General features: G+C 46.3%; 1 pseudogene; it reads right to left on the reverse strand.

The window, feature by feature from the left end:
• Positions 1–1152: 1152 nt before the first annotated feature.
• Positions 1153–17587, reverse strand: LOC147991827 (uncharacterized; annotated as a pseudogene).
• Between the last annotated feature and the right edge of the window lie 541 nt (positions 17588–18128).

Here is an 18128-nt window from a genome sequence, read left to right on the forward strand (position 1 = left end):
AATTCTTGTTTTCTGTCCAAATTTTCAGTTTGTGAAGCAAGTGTATTTTATCTTGCTCCATTATGGATGATAATTTTCCCAGACCTTATCCTACTCATATAACCTATCTCCACAAGATTGTGGCTCATTTCATCTAGCCAATTTCCCTGAGGTTTTTTCTGAAGTTTTTAGACAGAAATGATAACTGTGAAGGAAGTACCATTTGGGTGAGTCCATTTGGTATGAAATTTTTACAGCATCATGGTATGTTCAAATCATCAGGCTTTGACAAGTTATAGCTCAATCCATCACTCCTAGTGAGTGCTTCATCATGATTCAGTTTCTAGGTCAGATTTCGTGGTTGTACAACAACTATGGTAAATAGTTGTCAATTTTACCTCAAAGCTCCCAGGACCGTAGTCCTTTCTACCCTAAGCCTCCCAGACATCAATTTTACCTTTTACCCTCTCTGGTTTAACCTCTGGAGTGTGGCCAAGTTTGCAACAACAAACTTGTGGAGCTTGATTTACTCAGCTGAGTTTGTCTCTGCCCATCTCTTTACCATGGTAGTACTCCACGCTGGAAGGACTACGCGGTAGACATGAACTTACCTTAGTAAAAACCCAGAGCGTGCCATGCCAGTGGTGACGATGAGTGTAACCAGCCAAAACGGTCGTCTAGCCACTGTTGTCGTCGGCATCGCTGCTCCGGCCATCTCTGACCTCGCCATTAATGCCCAACAGCTCCCCTTCGACGTAGCGCTCGTCCGCACCCTCCTCATCGCCTTCCCGTGCCTCCCCATGATTGCTGAGCACGGCAGAGCCGCGGCCGGACGTGCTCGGCGGTGCCCGGCTCGGGTGCCCCTGCCCCGGCTATAAATAGCCCGTCCGCGCCTCGTCCGAGCTCATCAGCAGCTCCCCCGCCCTCTTCTACGCCTCCCCAACCTCTCCTCTCGTCCCCGGAGTCGCTCTCTGACCACCATCGTCGCCATAGCCGCCGCCGATCCCCTCGGCCATTCCTGCCCGTGGCCCTTCCCCCGCAACTCGTGTGCATCCTGGATGGATGCGCCACACCCCTGCGACCCTCCCTAGCCCGCCGCCCCTCCGTTTCCCCCACCTGAACCCCATGCCCACCAGTGGCCGAAGCTCCTCTCTGCTGCGAGCTCAACCGCGGCTAGTCCAGCGCCCATCGGCGGCAGATCTCGCCGCCATCCGATGCGCCTCCGTCCCCTGAGCAGATCGGTGGGTCGTGCGCCTTCTGCCGTGGCCGGACGCGCCGGCGAGCGCCGTCGGGGCAGGCGTCTCCCTTGGCCAGTCGCGCCCCCGAGCGGGAGGAAGAAGAAGGCCAAGCGGGCCCCGCGCCTTCCCCGGTCCCACCTGGCAGCGTCTCGGCGTTGACCTCGCCCCGGTCCCGCCACTGCCAGCGTGTATAAGTGGAAGCGTACTCCGTAGAGTACGTTTTCCCTTAGAGGAAACGCATCCATTGGTGCGTCTAGGTAAAAATACGTTTTCTCAGTTCTGAAAGCGTAATCACGTTGCACTTCGGCTCAAAATGCGTTTCCCTGTGCAGAAAAACAATCATAACTTTTTACTCGCAACTCCAAATGAGGTGATTCCAAAGCCCACGTCTTCGTTTCGTCGAGCCCGTTCTGTTGATGTCATTTTCATAATATTTTCACCCAGTAAAAATGACCATTTTGCCCTTGCCCGTAAACAGCCCCCTTCGAAAAGGAACTGTTTCCGGCAAATCTTTTTGCGATCATTTCGCACTTCTTCCCGGAGTATTTGTCCACCCCCAGGCAAGCCAACCTTTTATCATGAGCCCCGAACTTGCATGTTGACTTTGCTTGCACCTTGTGTGTGTGTGTAGTTGCAGTTGTTTCATATCGTTTTTGTCGGCAGTTATTTCTTTATGCCTATCTTGCATGCTTGTGTTTTCATGATATCCTTGTCATGCTAATTAGAATGTTATTATTATTAATAATGTCATGTCACTACTCTATTTTATTTGCATGTCATCGTTATAAAATGTTGTGAGGATTTTAAATGCACCGTTGATATGCTATTGTCATGTTCTTTATGTTAGAGTTGTGCACTTGAGAAGTTCGATATTTTGCCATGCATTTGTATGCTGCATGCTCATTGTTGAAGGAAATATGCCCTAGAGGCAATAATAAAGTTATTATTTATTTCCTTATATCATGATAAATGTTTATTATTCATGCTAGAATTGTATTAACCGGAAACATAATACATGTGTGAATACATAGACAAACAGAGTATCACTAGTATGCCTCTACTTGACTAGCTCGTTAATCAAAGATGGTTATGTTTCCTAACCATGGACAAAGAGTTGTTATTTGATTAACGGGATCACATCATTAGGTGAATGATCTGATTGACATGACCCATTCCATTAGCTTAGCACCCGATCGTTTAGTATGTTGCTATTGCTTTCTTCATGACTTATATATGTTCCTATGACTATGAGATTATGCAACTCCCGTTTGCCGAAGGAACACTTTGTGTGCTACCAAACGTCACAACGTAACTGGGTGATTATAAAGGTGCTCTACAGGTGTCTCCAAAGGTACATGTTGGGTTGGCGTATTTCGAGATTAGGATTTGTCACTCCGATTGCCGGAGTGGTATCTCTGGGCCCTCTCGGTAATGCACACCACATAAGCCTTGCAAGCATTGCAACTAATAAGTTAGTTGTGAGATGATGTATTACGGAACGAGTAAAGAGACTTGCCGGTAACGAGATTGAACTAGGTATTGAGATACCGACGATCGAATCTCGGGCAAGTAACATACCGATGACAAAGGGAACAACGTATGTTGTTATGCAGTCTGACCGATAAAGATCTTCGTAGAATATGTAGGAGACAATATGAGCATCCAGGTTCCGCTATTGGTTATTGACCGGAGATGTGTCTCGGTCATGTCCACATTGTTCTCGAACCGTAGGGTCCGCACGCTTAACGTTACGATGACAGTTTCATTATGAGTTTATGTATTTTGATGTACCGAAGTTTTTCGGGGTCCCGGATGTGATCACGGACATGACGAGGAGTCTCGAAATGGTCGAGACATAAAGATCGATATATTGGACGGCTATATTCGGACACCGGAAATGTTCCGGGTGATTTCGGAGAATACCGAAGTGCCGGAGGGTTACCGGAACCCCCCGGGAGTAGTAATGGGCCTTAGTGGAGAGAGAGAGGGGCGGCCAGGTTGGGCCGCGCACCCCCTCCCCCTCTGGTCCGAATTGGACTAGGAGAGGGGGGGGCGGCGCCCCCCTTTCCTTCTCCCTCTCCCCCTTACTTTCCCCCTCCTAGTAGGAGTAGGAAAGAGGGAGTCCTACTCCTACTAGGAGGAGGATTCCTCCTCCCTGGCGCGCCCCAAGGGCCGGCCGGCCTCCCCCCTTGCTCCTTTATATACGGGGGCAGGGGGGCACCTCTAGACACACAAGTTGATCTTCGTGATTGTTCCTTAGCCGTGTGCGGTGCCCCCCTCCACCATATTCCACCTCGGTCATATTGTAGCGGTGCTTAGGCGAAGCCCTGTGACAGTAGAACATCAAGATCGTCACCACGCCGTCGTGCTGACGGAACTCCTCCCTGACGCTTTGCTGGATCGGAGCCCAGGGATCGTCATCGAGCTGAACGTGTGCCAAGAACTCGGAGGTGCCGGAGTAACGGTGCTTGTATCGGTCTGATTGGGAAGACGTACGACTACTTCCTCTATGTTGCGTCAACGCTTCTGCTTCGGTCTACGAGGGTACGTAGACAACACTCTCCCCTCTCGTTGCTATGCATCACCATGATTTTGCGTGTGCGTAGGAAAATATTTTGAAATTACTACGTTCCCCAACAGTGGCATCCGAGCCTAGGTTTTATGTGTTGATGTTATATGCACGAGTAGAACACAAGTGAGTTGTGGGCGATATAAGTCATACTGCTTACCAGCATGTCATACTTTGGTTCGGCGGTATTGTTGGATGAAGCGGCCCGGACTGACATTACGCGTACGCTTACGCGAGACTGGTTCTACCGCCGTGCTTTGCACACAGGTGGCTGGCGGGTGTCAGTTTCTCCAACTTTAGTTGAACCGAGTGTGGCTACGCCCGGTCCTTGCGAAGGTTAAAACAGCACCAACTTGACAAACTATCGTTGTGGTTTTGATGCGTAGGTAAGATTGGTTCTTGCTTAAGCCCGTAGCAGCCACATAAAATTTGCAACAAACAAAGTAGAGGACGTCTAACTTGTTTTTGCAGGGCATGTTGTGATGTGATATGGTCAAGGCATGATGCTAAATTTTATTGTATGAGATGATCATGTTTTGTAACCGAGTTATCGGCAACTGGCAGTAGCCATATGGTTGTCGCTTTATTGTATGCAATGCAATCGCCCTGTAATGCTTTACTTTATCACTAAGCGGTAGCGATAGTCGTAGAAGCATAAGATTGGCGAGACGACAATGATGCTACGATGGAGATCAAGGTGTTGCGCCGGTGACGATGGTGATCATGACGATGCTTTGGAGATGGAGATCACAAGCACAAGATGATGATGGCAATATCATATCACTTATATTGATTGCATGTGATGTTTATCTTTTATGCATCTTATCTTGCTTTGATTGATGGTAGCATTATAAGATGATCTCTCACTAAATTTCAAGATAAAAGTGTTCTCCCTGAGTATGCACCGTTGCCAAAGTTCGTCGTGCCCAGACACCACGTGATGATCGGGTGTGATAAGCTCTACGTCCATCTACAACGGGTGCAAGCCAGTTTTGCACACGCAGAATACTCAGGTTAAACTTGACGAGCCTAGCATATGCAGATATGGCCTCGGAACACTAAGACCGAAAGGTCGAGCGTGAATCATATAGTAGATATGATCAACATAGTGATGTTCACCATTGAAAAGTACTCCATTTCACGTGATGATCGGTTATGGTTTAGTTGATTTGGATCACGTGATCACTTAGATGATTAGAGGGATGTCTATCTAAGTGGGAGTTCTTAAGTAATATGATTAATTAAACTTAAATTTATCATGAACTTAGTACCTGATAGTATCTTGCTTGTTTATGTTTGATTGTAGATAGATGGCCCGTGCTGTTGTTCCGTTGAATTTTAATGCATTCCTTGAGAAAGCAAAGTTGAAAGATGATGGTAGCAATTACACGGACTGGGTCCGTAACTTGAGGATTATCCTCATTGCTGCACAGAAGAGTTACGTCCTGGAAGCACCGCTGGGTGCCAGGCCTGCTGCTAATGCAACTGACGACGTTAAGAACGTCTGGCAGAGCAAAGCTGATGACTACTCGATAGTTCAATGTGCCATGCTTTACGGCTTAGAATCGGGTCTTCAACGACGTTTTGAACGTCATGGAGCATATGAGATGTTCCAGGAGTTGGAGTTAATATTTCAAGCAAATGCCCGAATTGAGAGATATGAAGTCTCCAATAAGTTCTATAGCTGCAAGATGGAGGACAACAGTTCTGTCAGTGAGCATATACTCAAAATGTCCGGGTATAATAATCACTTGATTCAATTGGGAGTTAATCTTCCGGATGATTGCATCATTGACAGAATTCTCCAATCACTTCCACCTAGCTACAAGAGCTTCGTGATGAACTATAACATGCAAGGGATGGATAAGACAATTCCCGAGCTCTTCACAATGCTAAAAGCTGCGGAGGTAGAAATCAAGAAGGAGCATCAAGTGTTGATGGTCAATAAGACCATTGGTTTCAAGAAAAGGGGCAAAGGGAAGAAGAAAGGGAACTTCAAGAAGAACAACAAGCAAGTTGCTGCTCAAGAGAAGAAACCCAAGTCTGGACCTAAGCCTGAAACTGAGTGCTTCTACTGCAAGCAGATTGGACACTGGAAGCGGAACTGCCCCAAGTATTTGGCGGATAAGAAGGATGGCAAGGTGAACAAAGGTATATGTGATATACATGTTATTGATATGTACCTTACTAGAGCTCGCAGTAGCACCTGGGTATTTGATACTGGTTCTGTTGCTAATATTTGCAACTCGAAACAGGGACTACGGATTAAGCGAACACTGGCGAAGGATGAGGTGACGATGCGCGTGGGAAATGGTTCCAAAGTCGATGTGATCGCGGTCGGCACGCTACCTCTACATCTACCATCGGGATTAGTATTAGACCTAAATAATTGTTATTTTGTGCCAGGGTTGAGCATGGACATTATATCTGGATCTTGTTTGATGCGAGACGGTTATTCATTTAAATCAGAGAATAATGGTTGTTCTATTTATATGAGTAATATCTTTTATGGTCATGCACCCTTGAAGAGTGGTCTATTTTTAATGAATCTCGATAGTAGTGATACACATATTCATAATGTTGAAGCCAAAAGATGCAGAGTTGATAATGATAGTGCAACTTATTTGTGGAACTGCCGTTTAGGTCATATCGGTGTAAAACGCATGAAGAAACTCCATATTGATGGACTTTTGGAACCACTTGATTATGAATCACTTGGTACTTGCGAACCGTGCCTCATGGGCAAGATGACTAAAACGCCGTTCTCCGGTACTATGGAGAGAGCAACAGATTTGTTGGAAATCATACATACAGATGTATGTGGTCCGATGAATATTGAGGCTCGTGGCAGATATCGTTATTTTCTCACCTTCACAGATGATTTGAGCGGATATGGATATATCTACTTAATGAAGAATAAGTCTGAAACATTTGAAAAGTTCAAAGAATTTCAGAGTGAAGTCAAAAATCATCGTAACAAGAAAATAAAGTTTCTACGATCTGATCGTGGAGGAGAATATTTGAGTTACGAGTTTGGTCTACATTTGAAACAATGCGGAATAGTTTCGCAACTCACGCCACCTGGAACACCACAACGTAATGGTGTGTCCGAACGTTGTAATCGTACTTTACTTGATATGGTGCGATCTATGATGTCTCTTACAGATTTACCGCTATCGTTTTGGGGTTATGCTTTAGAGATGGCTGCATTCACGTTAAATAGGGCACCATCAAAATCCGTTGAGACAACGCCTTATGAACTGTGGTTTGGCAAGAAACCAAAGTTGTCATTTCTGAAAATTTGGGGCTGCAATGCTTATGTGAAAAAACTTCAACCTGATAAGCTCGAACCCAAATCGGAGAAATGTGTCTTCATAGGATACCCAAAGGAGACTGTTGGGTACACCTTCTATCACAGATCCGAAGGCAAGACATTTGTCGCCAAGAATGGATCCTTTCTAGAGAAGGAGTTTCTCTCGAAAGAAGTGAGTGGGAGGAAAGTAGAACTTGATGAGGTAACTGTACCTGCTCCCTTATTGGAAAGTAGTACATCACAGAAACCGGTTTCTGTGACACCTACACCAATTAGTGAGGAAGCTAATGATAATGATCATGAAACTTCAGAACAAGTTACTACTGAACCTCGTAGATCAAACAGAGTAAGATCCGCACCAGAGTGGTACGGTAATCCTATTCTGGAGGTCATGCTACTAGATCATGATGAACCTACGAACTATGAAGAAGCGATGGTGAGCCCAGATTCCGCAAAATGGCTTGAAGCCATGAAATCTGAGATGGGATCCATGTATGAGAACAAAGTGTGGACTTTGGTTGACTTGCCCGATGATCGGCAAGCAATTGAGAATAAATGGATCTTCAAGAAGAAGACTGATGCTGACGGTAATGTTACTGTCTACAAAGCTCGACTTGTCGCAAAAGGTTTTCGACAAGTTCAAGGGATTGACTACAATGAGACCTTCTCACCCGTAGCGATGCTTAAGTCTGTCCGAATCATGTTAGCAATTGCCGCATTTTATGATTATGAAATTTGGCAGATGGATGTCAAAACTGCGTTCCTGAATGGATTTCTGGAAGAAGAGTTGTATATGATGCAACCAGAAGGTTTTATCGATCCAAAAGGAGCTAACAAAGTGTGCAAGCTCCAGCGATCCATTTATGGACTGGTGCAAGCCTCTCGGAGTTGGAATAAACGCTTTGATAGTGTGATCAAAGCATTTGGGTTTGTACAGACTTTTGGAGAAGCCTGTATTTACAAGAAAGTGAGTGGGAGCTCTGTAGCATTTCTGATATTATATGTGGATGACATATTACTAATCGGAAATGATATAGAATTTCTGGATAGCATAAAGGGATACTTGAATAAGAGTTTTTCAATGAAAGACCTCGGTGAAGCTGCTTACATATTGGGCATTAAGATCTATAGAGACAGATCAAAACGCTTAATTGGACTTTCACAAAGCACTTACCTTGACAAAGTTTAGAAGAAGTTCAAAATGGATCAGGCTAAGAAAGGGTTCTTGCCTGTGTTACAAGGTGTGAAATTGAGTAAGACTCAATGCCCGACCACTGCAGAAGATAGAGAGAAAATGAAAGATGTTCCCTATGCTCCGGCCATAGGCTCTATCATGTATGCAATGCTGTGTACCAGACCTGATGTGTGTCTTGCTATAAGTCTAGCAGGGAGGTACCAAAGTAATCCAGGAGTGGATCACTGGACAGCGGTCAAGAACATCCTGAAATACCTGAAAAAGGACTAAGGATATGTTTCTCGTATATGGAGGTGACAAAGAGCTCATCGTAAACGGTTACGTTGATGCAAGCTTTGACACTGATCCGAATGATTCTAAATCGCAAAACGGATATGTGTTTACATTAAATGGTGGAGCTGTCAGTTGGTGCAGTTCTAAACAAAGCGTCGTGGCGGGATCTACATGTGAAGCGGAGTACATAGCTGCTTCGGAAGCAGCAAACGAAGGAGTCTGGATGAAGGAGTTCATATCCGATCTAGGTGTCATACCTAGTGCATCGGGTCCAATGAAAATCTTTTGTGACAATACTGGTGCAATTGCCTTGGCAAAGGAATCCAGATTTCACAAGAGAACCAAGCACATCAAGAGACGCTTCAATTCCATCCGGGATCTAGTCCAGGTGGGAGACATAGAGATTTGTAAGATACATACGGATCTGAATGTAGCAGACCTGTTGACTAAGCCTCTTCCACGAGCAAAACATGATCAGCACCAAGGCTCCATGGGTGTTAGAATCATTACTGTGTAATCTAGATTATTGACTCTAGTGCAAGTGGGAGACTGTAGGAAATATGCCCTAGAGGCAATAATAAAGTTATTATTTATTTCCTTATATCATGATAAATGTTTATTATTCATGCTAGAATTGTATTAACCGGAAACATAATACATGTGTGAATACATAGACAAACAGAGTATCACTAGTATGCCTCTACTTGACTAGCTCGTTAATCAAAGATGGTTATGTTTCCTAACCATGGACAAAGAGTTGTTATTTGATTAACGGGATCACATCATTAGGTGAATGATCTGATTGACATGACCCATTCCATTAGCTTAGCACCCGATCGTTTAGTATGTTGCTATTGCTTTCTTCATGACTTATATATGTTCCTATGACTATGAGATTATGCAACTCCCGTTTGCCGAAGGAACACTTTGTGTGCTACCAATGTCACAACGTAACCAGGTGATTATAAAGGTGCTCTACAGGTGTCTCCAAAGGTACATGTTGGATTGGCGTATTTCGAGATTAGGATTTGTCACTCCGATTGTCGGAGAGGTATCTCTGGGCCCTCTCGGTAATGCACATCACATAAGCCTTGCAAGCATTGCAACTAATAAGTTAGTTGTGAGATGATGTATTACGGAACAAGTAAAGAGACTTGCCGGTAACGAGATTGAACTAGGTATTGAGATACCGACGATCGAATCTCGGGCAAGTAACATACCGATGACAAAGGGAACAACGTATGTTGTTATGCGGTCTAACCGATAAAGATCTTCGTAGAATATGTAGGAGCCAATATGAGCATCCAGGTTCCGCTATTGGTTATTGACCGGAGATGTGTCTCGGTCATGTCTACATTGTTCTCGAACCGTAGGGTCCGCACGCTTAACGTTACGATGACAGTTTCATTATGAGTTTATGTATTTTGATGTACCGAAGTTTGTACAGGGTCCCGGATGTGATCACGGACATGACGAGGAGTCTCGAAATGGTCGAGACATAAAGATCGATATATTGGACGGCTATATTCAGACACCGGAAATGTTCCGGGTGATTTCGGAGAATACCGGAGTGCCGGAGGGTTACCGGAACCCCCCGGGAGTAGTAATGGGCCTTATGGGCCTTAGTGGAGAGAGAGAGGGGCGGCCAAGGTGGGCCGCGCGCCCCCTCCCCCTCTGGTCCAAATTGGACTAGGAGAGGGGGGGCGGCGCCCCCCTTTCCTTCTCCCTCTCCCCCTTCCTTTCCCCCTCCTAGTAGGAGTAGGAAAGAGGGAGTCCTACACCTACTAGGAGGAGGATTCCTCCTCCCTGGCGCTCCCCAAGGGCCGGCCGGCCTCCCCCCCTTGCTCCTTTATATACGGGGGCAGGGGGGCACCTCTAGACACACAAGTTGATCTTCGTGATCGTTCCTTAGCCGTGTGCGGTGCCCCTCCACCATATTCCACCTCGGTCATATTGTAGCGGTGCTTAGGCGAAGCCCTGCGACAGTAGAACATCAATATCGTCACCACATCGTCATGCTGACGGAACTCCTCCCCGACGCTTTGCTGGATCGGAGCCCGGGGATCGTCATCGAGCTGAACGTGTGCCAAGAACTCGGAGGTGCCGGAGTAACGGTGCTTGGATCGGTCGGATCGGGAAGACGTACGACTACTTCCTCTACGTTGCGTCAACGCTTCCGCTTCGGTCTACGAGGGTACGTAGACAACACTCTCCCCTCTCGTTGCTATGCATCACCATGATTTTGCGTGTGTGTAGGATTTTTTTTTGAAATTACTACATTCCCCAACAATTGTTGCATTCATGTTAAATATGCTCATGATGATGGAGAAGTTATTAAAATGACGTATTAATAAAAAAACCCTCCGTCATCGATGGGATCGAGTCATAGTGCCGCCAAATCGAACCTTTTCAGTGCAGCCACATTTGCCTTCGTGGGAAGGCCTTAATGCGAGCTATTGTCGTGCCTCTCGTCGGTGCCTCCCACTAGGGAAGGTTATGGGCGTGCTTACCCTGATCAGGTAGGCAGACATAACCTTGTGTGTCTGTTGTTAGAATTTTTGGTCACGGTCCCTGTGAGGGACGTTTTGGCTACGACGGTGGTCGGTGTGTCTTTGGTAGACACGGGGCCACCCAGGACTAGCCCAGTTGGGAGTGGGTCGGAGTGGCCGGGAGAGTGTCATGGCAGTAGGTCGGTTTCGTCGGAATGCCTTTGGTCCACCCGACTGGGATGATGAGGCCATGGGTTCCATGGTGTGGGTACAGTGTGCTACCTCTGCAAAGTGTATATAAAGTCTATCGATAGCAACAATTCGTAGTAGGTCCCACTATCAGGTCTTGGTCGAAATGGAGGATAAACCTGAAATAATTAAGTTGGTAAATAAATATGTGATAACAAAAATATGGTGGCTTGGACTATGAGATAGTCGTGAGAAGTCATGGCGATGGTTTGATATGATCACGAGACGAGGTCTCGGTGAGTGTTGGAGATCAAGTGTTGGTCATGGTTGTGATCGCCGGAAAGATCACCGTTTGGTTGCAAGGCCACCCGTTGGTAAGAGAGTCGGAGGGACTCGGTGCATAAGTTTGGTCGCATTGTATAAGTAATATGTTGCATTTAAATACCAAGGCAGAACAGAAGATGATTGCATAAAGTTAACATGCTATGTCTGCATTGGATATAATTGGTAGTTTATTTTCAGCATAATTTCATGATGCCATGCCATGCTTGGATTGATACGTTAAATTATGCCATGATTGAGATGATATGCTATGTTTTGCCTTTGCCATGTTAGAAGCATGATCTGATATGCCATGTTAGTAGATGCTATGATTTTTGTTCATGCTTAGTTGATTTTTATCATGCCATGTTTAGTAATTGATATGAGATAGGCTATTGCTTGCGCTCGGTTCTCGCTTTTTCTTCTGCTTGTTTGTATGCTATGTATTTGGTTGTCTTGCAAGTACATTCAATGTACTGACCTGGCGTGTCATGCCAGTTTTGTAGGTCATACCCGAGTTGTTCGCTTGATCCGTCGTGCTAGGCCGTAACCTTGCCAGTCCTGTGAGTTGTGGAGCCCAGCCAGAGTTGTTATGCTGTCAAACTAAGACTTCCACCGCCATTTAAATCAGACTTCCACTGTCATTTAATAGTCTTAGGGCTATGCCAGATAATTGTATTCATCAATGATGTAATCTCATGTACATGTATTTGATGAATATTCTTGTACCTTGAATGCTGTATTATGGACCTGTCGTGCGTCAGGTGTTATCCTGGCTGACATGCGAAGGCCCCCTGCTCCATGCGGATCGGGGTGCCACACATCCCAGCGTCAGGTACTGTCTATGATATCAATTCAAAATTTGAACTCCTAAATTTCTGCATGTGCCTTACCTTCTCTCTTGTATGAAAACTAATTTCGGATGAATCTCCTTGCTCAAAGGATCGTAGGATCTCACGACAATACTGGGCTCTGCATTGCTCTTGTCAGTACCTCTTGCCCTTTGTCAGCATACTTACACTCATTGCTGTTTGATTATGTAGCATCACTGTAAATGTTTGCTTCTTTATCCTTCCTTTGCTTGAAATTATAAGATCTATATTTACTCTTAGATAAATGTAGAATTAACACAATGATTATGAAGTTTTGGATTGCTCATGTAAGTACCTGTTGTCATGTACTCCCTCTGTATCGAATTAATTGTTGATCAATTGGATGTATTTAGAACTTAACAGTGCTAGATACATCCATTTGAGTGACAACTAATAACGGACAGTGGTGGTATTACTATACATGCATTGCGAGATAGTTGATTGTCTAGCATTACTCTGCATCTTATCTGCCCGGCCCTCCACTTTCTCCAAATTATCATATCTACATTTACTCTTACCAAAATGTTGAATAAAGCCAATGCCACTGCACACGTTGATGTCTGCATTCCTCTTGTCAGTACCTTTTGCCTTGTAACGCTGTACTTAATTAATTGCTATTTGATTATGTATCATCAGTCTGCACCTGAGCTTCATTATCCTCTATTTCTTCCAATATTATTTGATCTATATTTACTCTTTGCAAAATGTAGAATAATGGCAATGCTTATATAGAATTTTCTTTGGGGAATTTATTGAATTATCTTTCCATCAACATGGAGAAGGGCTTTGTCCAACCCGTGTTAACATGTAATGTAAGTTCATCCTTCTCAAGCCTTCAAACTTTGTTCTAGTATAGATTTGGATATGCATCATTTCCTCCACTGTTGTTTACATCTGATTGGATGTTTGCAACAACTACTACTTTTAAATTGTAGTTGTAAAAACATGTTCCTTATGCAGAACATATCCATTTATTTGCTTATATAATTGTGAAACCTGTTACGTGTCTCCTTGTTTCTCTTTCAGAGTCGTATCTCTTATGCCAGGCAGAACTTTAGGAAAGATAGTGAGCCAAACCATCTTGAGGACAGCGAGATGACCCCAAGGTCCTGTCTTGATGAAGACAGTGAGTTGAAGCTACTCACCAGCAGGTGTGAGACAACCTCTATGCAGTCGTTGCCTCAATCACTTCGACTTCTTTAGTCTCAACTTAAAGCAGAAAGGCTTGCTTCAGCTCAGCTCTGACTTGAAGTCAAAGATGTAATGAAGATGTCAGGGGACTGCCTTGCGCACTATGGTGCCATACAGCTAGGGATGAAGCATCTATCGTTGACACAACTGAGGTCTCATCAGCTTGTTCGGCTGCTTGCGGGGCCCGAGCTTGCCAGGTCTAGTGCCTTCTGAAGTGCTCTCAGTTTTGTATATTGTTTTGTCTGCGCGTTTATATGCACTGGTGGTGACCTTTGATGCCCAGTGTATGTAATCCGCGGTCATGTTGTGCTTTATTATCACCGGGTAGCGAACTTTGATTCCTAATATGTCGTAATTTCTTTGTTGTATAATCTAGGTTTATTCTTTGGTCGGTATGCTGTAATTTAGGCCGGAAGGTTCAGTGGATCTCAGTGTTGTCAGTCTTCAGGCCGGCTTGTTACTCATATGGGCCAAAACATGGGCCTATAATCATCTTGGGCCATTAGCAGGTCTAAACCTATTGTAGTTTCCCGCCTTTAACAGGCCATGGGCTACATATTTACTGTATGACACTGGGCTTCCTACGGGCCATAGAAACAATGGGCCTTCTACGGTCCGTAGAAACAATGGGCCTTTTACGGGCCGTAGAAACAATGGGCCTTCTACGGGCCATATCATCAATGGGACTTAGACTGGCCGTATGATCGATTGGCCAAACAAGGGCCAAAAACAAACCGCATTATGGCCGTAAACAGGCTAGAGTTAGAGTCGTCCGTTCATGGGCCGACCATAACGGGCCGTCGTTAATAGGCCGTATTTGATGACGCTATGAAAACGGCCCAACGTATTAACGGGCCACAAACGGGCCGACTATAACCACGGGCTGAATTTGGACCACAAGCAGAAAATGGCAGTAACGGGCCGTAAGTAACCGAATGCTGGAAATGAGCCCAAGAATAAATGGGCCCTGAGAAGGCCGAAAGATAACATGGGCTGCAAACGGCCCAATGGATTAATGGGCCGTTAATGGGTATAAAGTGATACACTGTTCATTATGGGCCAGTTTCACCACAGGCCATTAATGGGCCAAGAGTTACAAAGGGCCTCATCTGGGCCGAAAGACGTCATGGGCCGGAACTTAAAATGGGCTGGAATCATATTGGATGGCCCAGATGACGCTACTGGGCCTAATTCGGATAGGTCGTAACGGGCCCTGGGTTAGCGGGCTGTAAATGGGCTATATGCGAACAGGCCGTTAACAGGCTTTCCATGGGCCGGCCCGCCACCTTTTGACCAAGTCAAACGGGCCGGCCTTTTCATAGGAATGGGCCTCTGTTGGGCCGTGCCACGTGTCGACGTATCATAGGCGCCTTCTATCCAATGAGTGGATGACATCTGTCCCAATGGTGAGCCAACACGTGTTTCCTCCAGCCAATGATGATTTTACACGTGGAAAATCCCCATTGGTCGGGGCTGTTAGCGGGTTATTGGATCCAAAACCGGACCCGATAGCTTAACGACGTTCCGTTACGGTGGATGCCACGTGTCGGTCACCCTTGACGAAAGCACTTCTGTGATGCGTGATTTATCGTCATGGAAGTGGACACTTCCGTGATGATAATTTTGGTAATGTCATGGAACACTTCTACGAAAGCACAGGTATGACTATCTTGATTCTATCATAAAATTGTCATGGATGTACATGCATGAAAAAAATGAGACCTACTGTGACAAACATGTATCATCACGGAAGTGTATTTTTTTTGTAGTGGCGGCTGTGTGCTCCTCTGTTCGGAGGGAGCGTTCAGTGTTGCCATTGATTGTTATGACGCCGCGTGGACCGGGCATCTTGAGCTTGAGATAAGCATAGTGTGGCACTGCGTTGAATCTAGCAAACGCGGTTCGTCCGAGTAGTGCGTGGTAGCCGCTGCGGAAGGGGACGATATGGAAGATTAACCCTTCGCTTCAGAAGTTGTCCGGAGAACCAAAGACCACCTCCAGCGTGATTGAGCCCATACAACAGGCCTCTACGCCTGGTATGACTCCTTTAAAAGTAGTCTTTGTGGGTTTGATTCATGAGGGATTAATGCCCATCTTCCGCACGGTATCCTGATAGAGCAGGTTGAGGCTGCTACCACCGTCCATTAGGACTCGTGTTAGGCGAAATCCGTCGATGATTAGGTCGAGGACCAGTGCGGCCGAACCGCCATGGCGGATACTAGTTGGGTGATCTCGACGATCGAAGGTGATCGGGAATGACGACCACGGATTGAATTTTGGGGCGACTGGCTTACTGCGTAGATGTCCCTCAGTGCTCGCTTGCGCTCCATTTTGGGGATGTGTGTAGCGTATATCATGTTCAGCGTTTTGACTTGAGGGGGAAATTTCTTCTGCCCCCCAGTGTTCGGCTGCCGGGGCTCTTCGTCCTCGTCCTCACTTTGCGATCCCTTATCTTTGTTCTCGGCATTTAACTTGCCAGCCTATTTGAAAACCCAACAATCTCTATTGGTATGATTGGCTTGTTTGTCTGGGGTGCCATGTATCTGGCACGGACGATCGAGTATGCGGTCCAAGATGGATGGTCCCTCATTGTTCCTTTTGTATAGCTTCTTCCATTGGCCGGACTTGGAGCCGCTGAATCTGGCGTTAACAGTGATGTCATCGGTGTTATCGCCATTGCTTCGGCATTTGTGTCTATTGGGCCGGAGCTTGCCGGTGCTGTTCTTGGCCTCGGAGGGGCCTGCCTCGCTGGTTGTGTTTTTGCTACGAGCCTGCCAGCTGTCCTCACCCGCGCAAAAGCGGGTCATGAGTGCTATGAGGGTTGCCATGGATTTCAGCTTTTCTTGGCCGAGGTGGCGGGCAAGCCATTCGTCACGGATGCTGTGTTTGAAGGCTGCTAGGGCTTCGGCATCCGGACAGTCAATGATCTGGTTCTTTTTGGTTAGGAACCTAGTCCAGAATTTTCTGGCTGATTCTCCAGGTTGTTGGACTACATGACTTAAGTCATCGGCATCTGGTGGCCGGACATAAGTACCTTGGAAGTTGTCAAGAAAAGCTTCTTCCAAGTCCTCCCAGCTGCTGATGGAATTTTCAGGCAGGCTATTTTGCTAGTGTCTAGCTGGCCCTTTTAATTTTAGTGGGAGGTATTTGATGGCGTGGAGGTTGTCTCCTCAGGCCATATGTATGTGAAGAATAAAATCTTCGATCCATTCTGTGGGATCGGTTGTTCCTTCATATGATTCAATATTTAGGGCTTGAACCCCTCGGGGAATTCGTGATCCAGTACTTCATCTGTGAAGCAGAGAGGGTGTGCGGCGCCTCTATATTGGGCCGCATCGCGGCACACCTCTGATGGAGACCGTCTGCGGTTATCGGCTCGGGTGTGACTAGGTTTGTCGCGTCCGTATAGGTAGCCGTCATCCCGAGTCGGGAAGCGTCCTCGCGATCCGTAGATTGATCTGGTGTGTCCTGCTCTACTCTCCAGGTCCTGCCGAAGGTCGTATGTATGGTCCCGAGCTGTTTTGTCCCTGTTTTTACGAGGCAGTGGGGCGGGCTATTGTTCAATCTGAGTTGCCGTTTTATCCCTACCGTGGGGTGGTTGGTCCGCCGCACTATCCCGACCACGTGGTGGTCATTCCGCATTGCGCGAGGGAGGTATGGGCTCCGGTGCCTCCTCATCGAACTGAGGTAGCAGTCTGCGCTTCGGGTAACTCTTGACTGGGCGCTTGAGGCCATATTCTTCGGCTGCCAGGACATCAGTCCATCTATCAATGAGTAGGTTTTGATCGGCTTGAAGCTGCTGCTGCTTTTTCTTCAGGCTTCTTGCAGTGGCTATTAGCTGGCGCTTGAAGCGCTCCTGCTCGAGGGGTGCCTCAGGCATGATGAAATCCTTGCTGCCTAGGCTCTCCTCATCCTTGGAGAGTGGACGATAACTATCGTCAGTCGGATCACTGGGCATGGCCTGTTTATTAGGCTTAACTTGCTCGTTGTCTTGTTCCTCCTTTTCGGATGCTGCTCCAACAGGGTCTTCATTGTTTTCGACATCGTCTGGAGTACTATTTTCTCCAGTGCCAGCGTTGCCATCTTTTGAGCGACGTGGCTTAGAGCGGCGTTTAGGGCGCTGGCACTTGGACTGTGTCTCAGAAGGTTTATTCACAACTGGATCTTCTTTGTCATCGTCACTAGCTTTTTTAGGTGTGTCAACCATGTACACATCGTACAAAGAGGTGGCCGTCCAACGTCCAGTGAATGGCGGGTCTTGGCCTTGCTCCTTGTCGGCATTGTCGTCCATACCGTCGATGTCTTCGGAGCCATAATCAAGCACATCGGTTAAGTCCTCGACAGTGGCTATGAAGTGGGTGGCGGGTGGGAAGAAAAATTCCCCATCATCAGCCTGTAGTTCGAACCGGACATAGTTTGGCTATGAGTCCCCTGCCAAGGACATGTTTTTTAATTAATTTAGCACATCGCCCAAGGGCAAGTGTTGGAAGACGTCTGCG

This window comes from Triticum urartu, chromosome 1A (assembly GCF_056163025.1).
Source record: "Triticum urartu cultivar PI428250 chromosome 1A, HENAU_Tu73, whole genome shotgun sequence".
Taxonomy (NCBI): Eukaryota; Viridiplantae; Streptophyta; class Magnoliopsida; order Poales; family Poaceae; genus Triticum; species Triticum urartu.